At 38.6% G+C, this 12,013-nt stretch overlaps 1 long non-coding RNA gene across 1 annotated transcript; it reads left to right on the top strand.

Annotated features, from left to right (window-relative positions):
* The first annotated feature begins 8,666 nt into the window (after positions 1-8,666).
* LOC122139251 lies at positions 8,667-11,417 on the top strand. Its single transcript, XR_006156137.1, has 3 exons — positions 8,667-9,156; positions 9,931-9,977; positions 11,334-11,417. It is a non-coding gene; the product is annotated as an uncharacterized LOC122139251 (long non-coding RNA).
* Positions 11,418-12,013: the final 596 nt, after the last annotated feature.

Here is a 12,013-nt window from a genome sequence, read left to right as displayed (position 1 = left end):
GTCATACACTGATGGATTCTGCACAGCCTGCTTCCGTCAATTCCTAACTCCCCAGTAGTGGTTACCCACTCAATCTCGAGTTACTGCCGGATTCATTACTACAGCCAAGAGGTTGCTTCCTCGCAGTAAATGCACCAATACCTGGTTGCAATAATTTTACAAAACAGTTTGGTCTCCTCATTTAAATAAGCTGCAGAGGAAGACAATGAGAAGATGAAGCTTTCATAGAGGTGGAGCGTGGTTTCAAGCGCCCGCCAGTGGACACACCCAGCATTTGAGGCAGAAGGAGATATGCTTATTTTTTCAAGATTTTGATAGGCCTTATTTTATCAGTATATTTTATTCACTTGGCGCGGAATTACTTTTTTAATCATTCCAAATCTGGGCTGGGTGGTAAATACACCACATTTACTTTTCTGTGGTGAAACCATCAGAAACACTCCATTTTTATTGACTTTTACACAGACGTCTAGACCAGAAGACGGGAAAAGGAAAACACATCACGGCTGAGTGGGACTTCGCACACCCCCCAAGCAGCACCCACTGTTGCAACAGTCAGGGCCACACACGGTTGCACTGTACACTAGTACTACTACTTTCCTTTTCAAAGTGCGTAACTTTTGGAAATGTAGCATGTTAACATTGATTATACCCCTTTATCATCCGTACCTGAGGCCAGCTCCAAGTAACGCTCTCTCTTTGTTCAGTGACTCAAAGTCTTCTCCTGCATGGTTTCTCTTTCTCACTTTCTGCAGGTTAGCCATCTTTAATTCATGCCATACCCATTTTTTTTGTTCGGTCACACTCCGCAGCAAGGGCGTGTATGGGGCAGAACACCCTATTTCAACATTACTTTGATCGATTTTGGTGATAGTGTACTTGCTATAATTAATTTCTCTTGATGCTGCTAATACTCTTCACATCTTCTGATTGTCCCTAGGGGAAAAAATATTTTTTCTGTTTGCTTACATACCCAATTGTCATCATTTCTGATCAGCAAGAAATAATGTGCAAAATTTTTAAGAAAGCGTCATATTTCAAAAAAGGCGATAATGTCATGGGTATTTCTGGAGTAAGCTGTAGGTTTATCATCTACAAATTTTCATGTACAACAAAGCATCACTTTCCATAAGCCATATTATTTTGCTTGTAATTAATAAGCTAAACATTTCATTTCAACAGGATGGTCATCTGAAGTTTTTAGGTACCGACTCAAAACAAGTAATCAAAATTTTAAGCTCAGGTAACATCGTCACCCTGCACCTGGCCTGAATTGCTAAGAATTGGTTGTAAGGGATAGGTCGCCCCTGTGGCGAATATTCAGAAAAACTAGCAAACTAAAATATATAAACACCACACCTCGACTGATTTAATTTGAATACAATCACAAGAGCAGACCTAATTAAATATATATCCTTGCTTACCTGTATCATTGACTGGCAAATTAGCTTCATTTGTTGCCCCTCCCTCCTCTGCATCTGCCAACCGCATTTAGAACAAATATGCAGAGCTCCTAGCAATTTTCCTTTAAAACACCATCACTTTTTAGCATTATCAACTTCAAATCTGACACTTCAAGGTTTACTGTTCAGGAATCATAATAACTAAATAACTCAAACACTGTTATATATAAGATATATACGCTCAAACATTAAGCGAAAATAAAAAATATGTACAAAACATTGTTTAAAATAATAAATGTAAAAAAAAAATGTTGATGTATAGATATGATTTTAGAAACATCAATGAAGCTAAAAGCCACAAATCTACAACATGCTTCATTTTGATATTTCAGAACATAATCTCTAAACTGTGAAATTTTATGAACATTTTCTAAGACCATGTTAGGTGTTTTCTTTTAGAGAAGGCTAATAAAATTGATTTATGACCCCTGTAAACTCTCCTGTGTGCTATTATCTAATGTTTGGCTCAGCATACTGCCCCAATGATTCTATTGTTCTTATGAAATGAGCCTTTCACACATCGGTCAGGTATGCGACATAATCCACATTATTCTTTTGTTTTTATTCAGCCATTATTAGCCTTTGTTCTGGTATTTCAAGGTTTACCAAGCCACATCGCTTCAATCCCAGTATACATTTACCTCACTATTATCAAAAGTCTTACTATAAAAATACAACAAAACATTTTCTTACAACCTTACGTGAATTATTATGATCGAGTATTTGTAAAAACTTTCTTTTGCGATCTCATGTGGAATTTGATCATTTACTGTTGTAAAAATATGCTATTTACAGCCTTTTATATCGCTGCACAGATTAACATTTCTGATGTTCTGATTTTCAACATTGTTATAAAAATGCCCCAAAATCTCAAGAAATCACATCAACCATTTAACAAATGTAATCATGGTTTATTATTTGTAGATTTCGTGGGTAACAGAGGTTCGTCTGTGTTTGGCCGTGGTCAATATCACACGGAAAGTGTGGACGGAAATGCTCACAGACTAGGAAACAGGGCAGATATGAAATGGGGTGGGGGTAAGGGGTGAAAATGTTTAGTTGCCGTTTTGGTTATTAGCCTGTTAGAAGGGGCATGCCCATGGCCGAGTGGTTAAGAGAGGTGACTCCTAAACCCTATGGTGGTGGGTTCGAGTCGCGGGCCGGGCTAGACCAACGACTGGAGGTGCCCTTGAGCATTTGCCACGAACCCCCCAACGGCTCCCCGGGCGCCGCACATAACATTACGATCACATGATAATTTATCATACTATCCATTATTAGCACATTGATATGCATGACTAATAATTTTCCTACATGGGGGAAAAGACACTAAGTACGCATTAAATGTGCATCAGTTTTTCATGTTTTATACAGACCGTATGGTCCAGCACTATACGGACGCACCCGGATTATAATGCGCACCTTCAATTGAATGGTCTATTGTTGAAACTGTTTTCATAGATAGGCGCAACCGGGGGGGGGGATTATAAGGCGCCATAGAAAGAAATACTGCATATGCGATACTAGATGGAGCTGGGCAAAGGGAATGTCAACATTCTGACAGAGGCGCACTGTCGTTTTTTTGAGAAATTAAAGTCTTTTAAGTGCGCCTTATAGTGCGGAAAATCGGTAATCATTGTGATCTACTGTTAATTTAATAACTATGTTTCAATGAACCATTAACAACTCGTTTAATACTGGTGTAAAATGTATCACTTAGGTATAGTTAACCAATTGTTAATAAATTATGAAAAAAAAACATTATGTAAGTCTTTAATTAACACTTAAATCAATTACAATTAATGTTAATTACAGTAATAATAATTGAAAAACTCACTATTTTATTATAACTTGGTTAATCAAAGGGAATCGTTTAAGATTTTAAAAGGAATGTGGACAGAATCACTGTTTTACGGCTGAATCACTGAGTCCGGCCAGCGATTCACTGAATGAGCCACAAAACACCAACTTTGCAGTGGTATATTAAAATCCAAAGGGGGGGTAAAAAAAAAATAAGTGAAAACACTATTAATTGGCAAACTAACAAGATCGGCAGTTTAAGACATTAACTTTGTAAGCACAAAACACAAGATATTTCTTTCTTCCTCAATATAAAAAGAACTTTATACTTTGGATAAATCTAAGACATATAAACCATCTAAAATAATGAACACATTCACACAATGTTGCAGGAAAGAGAACGAAATTGAGGAAAGAATGAGTTTAAGGAGAATGAAAATGTGGAATCCCAAGTTTATAGTAATACTTGAAATTGCATAAACATGATCAACCATCAATCACTTAAATAACCCTTGCTTTAAATTCCTCAGTGGAGTTAAAATTATATTAACATGCACAAGTTTCAGCTAAATTACTGGAGGTACTTGCAATTGCCTTTGTAAGGTTTCCCCTATCTTGTCTGGTTGAAAAGGGGTTTCCCAGGGTTGCTGATTGGCTGGAAGTTCAGTGGTCGTTTGTAGTGACATCTTGGGAAAACCAGTGGTTGGGCATTGGCTCAACTCGGCATGGCATTAGGCAAAACTTAACTCAGAACACAAAACTCTCAACGGAAAAGAAAAGAAACAAAAGCAAAGAAATAGAAGTAAAGTTTGACGAGACTAGGTGGCATTTCTCCTCATGGTTTTGGAGGAGCTGGCGTATAAGCCAGAGCACGCTTAAAGAGTGCTAAAAACAAGCATCTAAATGCGTGGCAAAAGAAAAACCTAAAAGCTGGCATGAATAAAAAGCAATGACAAAGCAAAAGTTAAAAGCAAAATTTGATTAGTGTCCTGAGTATTTAAACCGGTTGTTTAGACACATCCCAAATGGTGCCTGTGACCAAATTATAGCTCGGGTGTGTTGTGATGTTTCTCCTCCCAATACATAAATCAATATGTTATCTTATCAGTCACATGGTCTAAATTTCCCAGCTCTTACAGAGTATAATTTTGGACATGATTTCTATACAATATATAGATTAGACAAAGAATTGATTGGAAGAAAAGTTTCAAGCAAGAAGACTCAAACACACATACTAAACATGAATACGAACCCTAAAGCTATTCAATAGTTATTAAAAAGACACACATAATAAGTGATTAGAACATTAGTCAAATGTGTGGGTTTACTACAAAAATGTTGAGTTATGCATAGAAAGGATTAGTTGCACATAAGTCCTTTTTTAGATGGTTTAGGTTGCATCTACGTATGAAAAAGGCAGTCTCTCTGTCGTTCTGTGAACGTGCGAGTGTGCTTTGGGAGGTACAAAAGGTCTAGAAGGAGACTTGTCTTTGTCCTGGGTGGGGGAAAACAGTCTGAGGAGCTCGTGATCATGATTACTATCACTGGTTTACATGTGGCAGTCATGCTGTGCATCTCTTTGACCATCAATCTTGCTTACTTGCCCCAAAATTAATATTTCCTGTTGAGTTTGTTATAGGATCAGTGGTGTTCTTTTGTGTTATGTTGAAAGCTGCTCAAGCCTGCTAGTTGGTGGACTAGGAAATCCAGGAAATTTATGGAAAACACAGAATTTGGTAAAAATAAAACTAATTTTGAGAAAAAACATAACATTTCATAGTGCCTTAAAAATAAAATTTTTGTTAAACTTTTAATAAATTGCTGTTAAATTGTGTATGATTTTTGAAATAAATGTTACACCATACTACTTCTGCTGCTGTTTGTTCTTTTAATAAGCAAATGTAAAGAGTATACAATAAAATGAAATGCCAAACGAACAAAGCAATAATAAACCTTTGTTTTTATCAAAAGTAAATCATGGACACCACATAAAATATAAAAAGGTGAAAGCATTTATTCAGTTTAATATAATAAAATGAACACTAATAAAATAAATTAACACACTGACTCCAAAAATTTTTTTTCAACATCATGCTAAAGTTTTACAGACTATGAGACATTCACACTTCCCATAAAGGAGCAGTGACGGACCATGAAGCAGAGGGGGACCTGGGCCGTGGAGCAGTAACAGACCATGAAGCAGAGGGGGACCTGGGCCGTGGAGCAGTGACGGACCATGAAGCAGAGGGGGACCTGGGCCGTGGAGCAGTGACAGACCATGAAGCAGAGGGGGACCTGGGCCGTGGAGCAGTGACAGACAATGGAGCAGATCCAGAGCAGTATGGAGCCATGGCGGTGCAGGCCCAGCGGGGAGCCATGGCGGTGCAGGCCCAGCGGGGTGGCCAGGCAGTGCAGGCAGTGGTGAAGCAGAGACATGGACAGACCACTTGGCCTTGACAGGACAGACAGTGAGTTCTTGGGCGGCCTCCGTGGCCGTTACAGGACATGCAGTGAGTTCATGAGTGGCCTCCGTGACCAAGACAGGACAGACAGTGAGTTTGTGGATGGCCTCCGTTGCTGTGACAGGACAGGCAGTGAGTTCATGAGTGGCCTCCTTGGCCGTAACATGGCAGGCAGAGAGTTCGTGGACGGCCTCCTTGGCCATGGCAGGACAGGAAGAGAGTTCATGGACGGCCTCCTTGGTCGTGACAGGGCAGGAAGAGAATTCGTGGACGGCCTCCTTGGGCCGTGACAGGAGAGGCAGAGAGTTCGTGAATGGGCTCCTCTGGAGATTCTGCAGTGGACGCCGCCACCTCTGGAGGCACTGGAGTTGGATTCACGTCAGAGAAGCCTCAGGAACAGACTCGTGGACAGGAAAAGTCTCTGGAGCGCAGTGTGCAGCCCACACGCTCAAATTTGGCCGGGGACTCAGGCGTGGCAGCCATCTTGGCCGGGGACTCTGGCATGGCAGCCATCTTGGCCGGGGACTCTGGCGTGGGGGCCATGTCATGCCGAGACTCTGGAGTGGCGGCCATATCGTGACGAGACCCTGGAGTGGCGGCCATGTCGAGACGAGACCCTGGATGATCAGCTGAGACGTGACGAGGCTCCAGATGATTAGCTGAGACATGACGAGGCTCTGGAAGTTCAGCTGAGGCATGATGAGACTCTGGAAGTTCAGCTGAGGAGTGACGAGACTCTGGAAATTCAGCTGAGGCGTGACGAGACTCTAGAATGGCGGCCATTTTTCTGAAGAGACTCTTGAGTGGCAGCCATTTTGTGACGGAGCTCTTGAATAGCGGCCATGTTGTGGAGAATCTCTTGAGACACTGACATGATGTGAGTAGGCTCTGGCATAGCAGGCATGACATGAGTAGACTGTGGTTTGGCAGGCATGACAGACAGGACATCACTATGCTCCGGTTGCGGTAGGTACTGGAGGATAGCAGGGTTTCTCATCCGCAATCCCCACAGTAAACGAGGAACCACTCAACCGGAGTGCAAAGTCGATACAGCTAGTCAGAGTCCAGTGAGGTGTGTGTCGTGGCATTAACAAAGAGATTTCTTCTGTGAGTCCAAAACGAAAAATGTCTTTGAGGGCCCACATCATGAAGTGCACTAAGTGGCACAAAGAACAGAAATCCTCCACATAATCCTCATGGGACGAGTCCCTGGCGTAGTCCAAGGAGGACTGCTGGGTTCATGGTAGGTTGTGTATTCTGTCATGTACGAACAGTCCACTGAAGCCGAGTATAGATGACCCAAGTGCATTTTATTTACAACGGTTGTAACCCAAAATCCAAACAATAATCCAAACAAGATACACAGACTTGACTAGAACAGACTTGACGTGGCATGAACAGACTAGACTCAATGACAGCAGATTACAACATTACGTTAATACACGACAAGGGCTAAAGGCAAAAACATGACTACTTATAGTAAACACTGAGGGTAACATGACAGGAACAAACCAATGGGAACAAGACACATGATTAAAGCAACCAATGAGAACAAACAGAACTGATAATCACATGACCAGACAATAACCATGAGAACATGACACATACACAAAGCAGAGATACATGAGGGCAAGGAAGCATGACACAAACAGCAAATCAAACAATAACAAATAAAAGACCATGAAAACATGAACATGAAACAAACCCAAAACAGACATTACATATAAAGATCTAAGCCTCAGCATCGACGACAGATTGCTGTTTTTCAATGAAAAGCTTATAAAGAATGTATTTGCTAAATTTGTGTAAGCAATACACATCAAAACATGAAGAATGAAAACGCAGTACATACCAGATTCATCGTAACGAGTCATAAACACATCCACAGCTGTAAATCCCGGTTTAGTTAGAAAGGTAAGGGTCCACTGAACAACATCTCATGAAGCACGTTTAGTCCAATGAAGCAATAATGTTGTAATATGGATGATAATTCCTTTGTTTTACGTTTCAGTTCTTCAGGGACATAATTGTTTTTTGTCCGTTATGGAATAACTCACACTCAGAAACTGCGTCTTAGTAGTAAAAAAACGGCATGGTTTTTTGTAGCGTAGTGCCACAAACAGAATGAGATGATCCACCAAAAAAAAAGTGAAGTGAAGATGTTTTGATTTGAATTCTGGCGCTCTCTTGTGTGATGCGCGCTCGGACGCACCTGTCATCTTCTGATGGAGGCTGAACTTAGCGATCGCCTTTTTTCTTTATTTTATTTTTATTTTTTCAACATTTTTTTATATATGTGTGAGTGTGTTTTATGTTGAATGTGCCTGTATCTGCTTGATTACCATCTGTTTGAGTGCAAATCAGCTCGCTATTACTGTGTAATCGCGGCTATCAATGTGAACGCCATCTATATGAATAGAGTGCGATTTTTTTACTTTATGGAGCATTTATATGATTACCATCTCTATAACTGGCCATCAGCACGTATTTTCATTGTAATTCATTGTAAATGCTGCATTTCTAGCAATCTCAGGACGTTCTATAATTGGCATACAAAGTTAAATCTTTTTTTGTTTTTTCTTATTTTTCTTACTCAAATTATTTTATTGTATTTTTCTAGTGCTCAAATAAATCACTTATTTGATGTCTAAGTTTTCTGTCTAGTGTTTTATAATTGAAAAAAATATGCAGTGGTATATTTGATGACTAAAATTTGTGGGGGGGGGGGCTGATTTCTGATTTCATGTATCTTTATATCAAATAAAAAAAAATTCAGTGTGGTAAAAAAAAATTCAAGGCATTTCAGTGTCTATAACTTTTAATATTTTTGAGCATTATCAACTCTGGTTGAACAAAAGTACAGCCCAAAGGGTCTTCTTTCCAAAGACACCAAATGTGTGTAACACACTGAAGTAAGGAACTGTTACAATTTTAAGTTAGGTAGGGCACTTTCAGCTGTGAGTCCCATAATGGGGGGTGCTGGCTAACAGGTTAAATAAAAAAAAAATCATATTTTCTGTACACAAACAAGCTAATTGCACATTCATAAAGTGATTGTTCTGTCTCTGTGAATATTACACATTTGACCCGACTGACAAGATCAGAATAACAATAAACAATAAAAAATACTTTTTATGGAATAATCAGTTTAATACAAAAAATAAAAATAAAAAAAAATAAAAAAATAACAACACATAATGTAATATACAGCGACAGTCCACATCACATTAGTTTGTTTGTTCTGTATGTTTTTGTAGGTTGTCTGGCTGTATGGTGACAGAGGAGGGATGTTGTTATGTGTCTTCAGCTCTGACTTCAAACCCCTCATGCTTGAGAGAGCTAGATCTAAGCTATAATCACCCTGGAGATTCAGGAGTCAAGATGCTCTCTGAAAAACTGGAGGATCCAAACTGCTCACTGGATAAATTCAAGTATGTCCAGCAGGAAGAGGTTTTAGGTTTCATTGTTTAAACTTCTCAGTGTTTCTGGGTATATTTATATGAGTCTAGGAGTTTTTAGAGGATGCAGCAATATATTTAGGATTTAAAGAGCACTAGTCTTATTCTTTTAGTCTTCTAGTAAAATCTTAACTAAACTGCTCAAACAAAACAAATGAACAACGTACTTTAACTCACCCCCTAAACTCACCCAAAAAATGACAAAAAAACAAAAAAAAACATCCAAAACACAACAAAAATGGAATAGCTACCTCCCTACAGCTTCCATAAAACTTTGGTTAAAAGATATCTATTAACCACAAAACATAAATACAAAAACAAAAACATACTTATATCAAAAGGATGCCCATTTTCCCACAAGTTGGTGTGATTCTTTAGGGTTTTCATGAAATGTCTCCAAAATACTTTGGTTAAAATACCTCAATGGTTGTGTAAAACAACACCTTTTTTAACATGTCGAAAACAACTCTGTTCACAGCAAGCCGTGTCTCTTTGAATAATAATGAGCTACCGCTCCCAAGCAATCACCCCGAGTACCCTAGCAACAGCATATCAACATCTTAAAAACCACCCTGAGTACCCTAGCAACTGCATAGCAACACCCTAGCAACCAACCAGAACACGTTATCAACCGCAAAGCAACCACATCATGTACTTTAGCAACCACCCTGAGTACCTTGTATAGTAACTGCATAGCAACAGCAATTTGTTTACTGGCTGAATGTTATTCTGTTTTGTCTTTTCTAGTGTGGATCATGGAGGAGAATCCATGATGACAGCAGGACTAAAGAAATGTATGTCCACACACACACACACACACACACTTGTTTTTATGCACTGTGGGGGTCACCTGTCAGAATTGCTACATAATGGGGACCACCCTTTCCTATGATCCTACAGACCTAAAAAAAATTATGTGAAAAAAACTAAAAAGCCTGTTTGCCTCACTTCAGATTACAAATATTTCACTACAAAAGTTATAAATCTGACGCAGTGGTTACTTGTGGGGACATTTCAGGTATTCTGGGGTCCGCCAAACACAACCAGTTTTTGGTCATTGTGGGGATTGAACTCACACTCATTTAAATTGACTTCAACACATTTTTAAAGCAGTTTGTAAAAAGACAATCTACTTTTGAATAGAATAGGAGATCCAAACAAAAAAAATGCTGCATTATTTATAGATGTTCTATTTAATACAAAGTAACATTGCTTGTAAAAAGAATTTATAAAAAAACATTTGAAAAACGTCATCTGTAATCTAAACCATTTCTCAAAACTCGTTAATGAGTAGGTCAGCAAGTCAGCAAATAACCAAAACTCTTTCATGACTGTGTTCAAAGGAAATACTCATTTGAGTGTAAAAGAAAAATTCATTAACCCTTCATGACACAAACGTTGTATTCTGAACAATTTCTTAAAACTTGAAAACAAAAAATAAAAAAAACTAATTCAGCATAACTCTTGAAAGCCTGCGTAAACATTTAGTTAAGTGAAATAGCCAAAGATGGAAACTCACCAATAACATTTCTCTGTAGAAGATCAGTATCCTCGTATCAACGAGAAGCAGTCTTAAAGCCCTTTCCACACTGAGCGCGATGTGAAAAAGTGAGGCGAATCACAGATGAACAGTGCTTTCATACGAACCGCAAAACGATTGTTCACCTTCTGCTAACTCACGACCGGCACGCTAGGTGTTGTTGACCAACAATGCATTTTTCCTCAGCTATGTATCTCATAAATGGATTTAACATCATCGGCTGCTCAATATACAGCATTACATTAAGATAAACAAGGTACTACACCAAAACAAGTTATCTATAATGCTTACAAGAATAGGCTACATCCTAAAATATCATTAGAAGTACAATTAGCATCCAGCTACACTTGAAAATGTATGTAATTATTAGTGTATCTGCTTACCCACTTTAAACCCATCATCGAGTGCTTGTAATAACTTCCAATTGTGATCTATAGTTGATTTATAAGCAGAAACATGCAGTCTTTGTAATCCTAAAAATGCTACACTGCTAATATTTGTCATAAAAATCCTTTATTGGTATTAAAGTACTATGTGCTGCATACAAAATACATTCAGAAAATATATTGTAATAATCATATGTTTATTTGCTTTCATATTTCATGTGTAGAAAAAGAGTAAACATGCTCTGACTCATAACACTTGCACATGTGGAAGAAAACGGCCGGTGCGCTACAGATCACACAATTCAATGGACAATTCAGCATCCACTCATTCTGTATAAATAACGTGTGAGAATAAATATGTTCTCAAATACCATATACAACAAAAACACAGCATCCAATCCTTTCTCTTTTTTTCCGGAATACTCTTCTTCTGTTTTTTTTTTTTACACTGGTTTTCAAAACAGAGGCACCACTTCTCCCTTTTTGTGCAACAGCAGCTGCTCTGGTCACGTGATCCTAGCTCAAATCTTATTGGACGGCCCGAAACTGAAAAACATTCTTTGAACTTGTTTGGAAAAAAACATTAGCATTTTCGGTGCACAAATGTTTGTGGTCTATGTGGAAGCATCCATAGAAATCTATTGTTTTATTCCAGTGCATCATCGTGTCCGATATTAATTTTGTTTTTTCGTGCTTAGAGTGGAAAGGCCTTTATAGTTACAGAACTGTACTGTCATTTTGCATTATTTTATCAAATGCAACATTTAAGTCAATGCCATCTTTGTTGCTGTTGAAGGATCATAAGATATAAATTGTTTTTGTGAAGTAACACTGTCAAACAGTGACAGCAGCAGGTAAAGTTACAGCAGGAGGCCACGTCTCTCTTGCCTCCATTGAGTTTGTA

The sequence above is a fragment of the Cyprinus carpio genome, chromosome A4, assembly GCF_018340385.1.
Source record: "Cyprinus carpio isolate SPL01 chromosome A4, ASM1834038v1, whole genome shotgun sequence".
NCBI classification, from domain to species: domain Eukaryota; kingdom Metazoa; phylum Chordata; class Actinopteri; order Cypriniformes; family Cyprinidae; genus Cyprinus; species Cyprinus carpio.
Note: the sequence above shows the minus strand (reverse complement) of the source record. Positions and strands in the feature narration are given on the sequence as shown.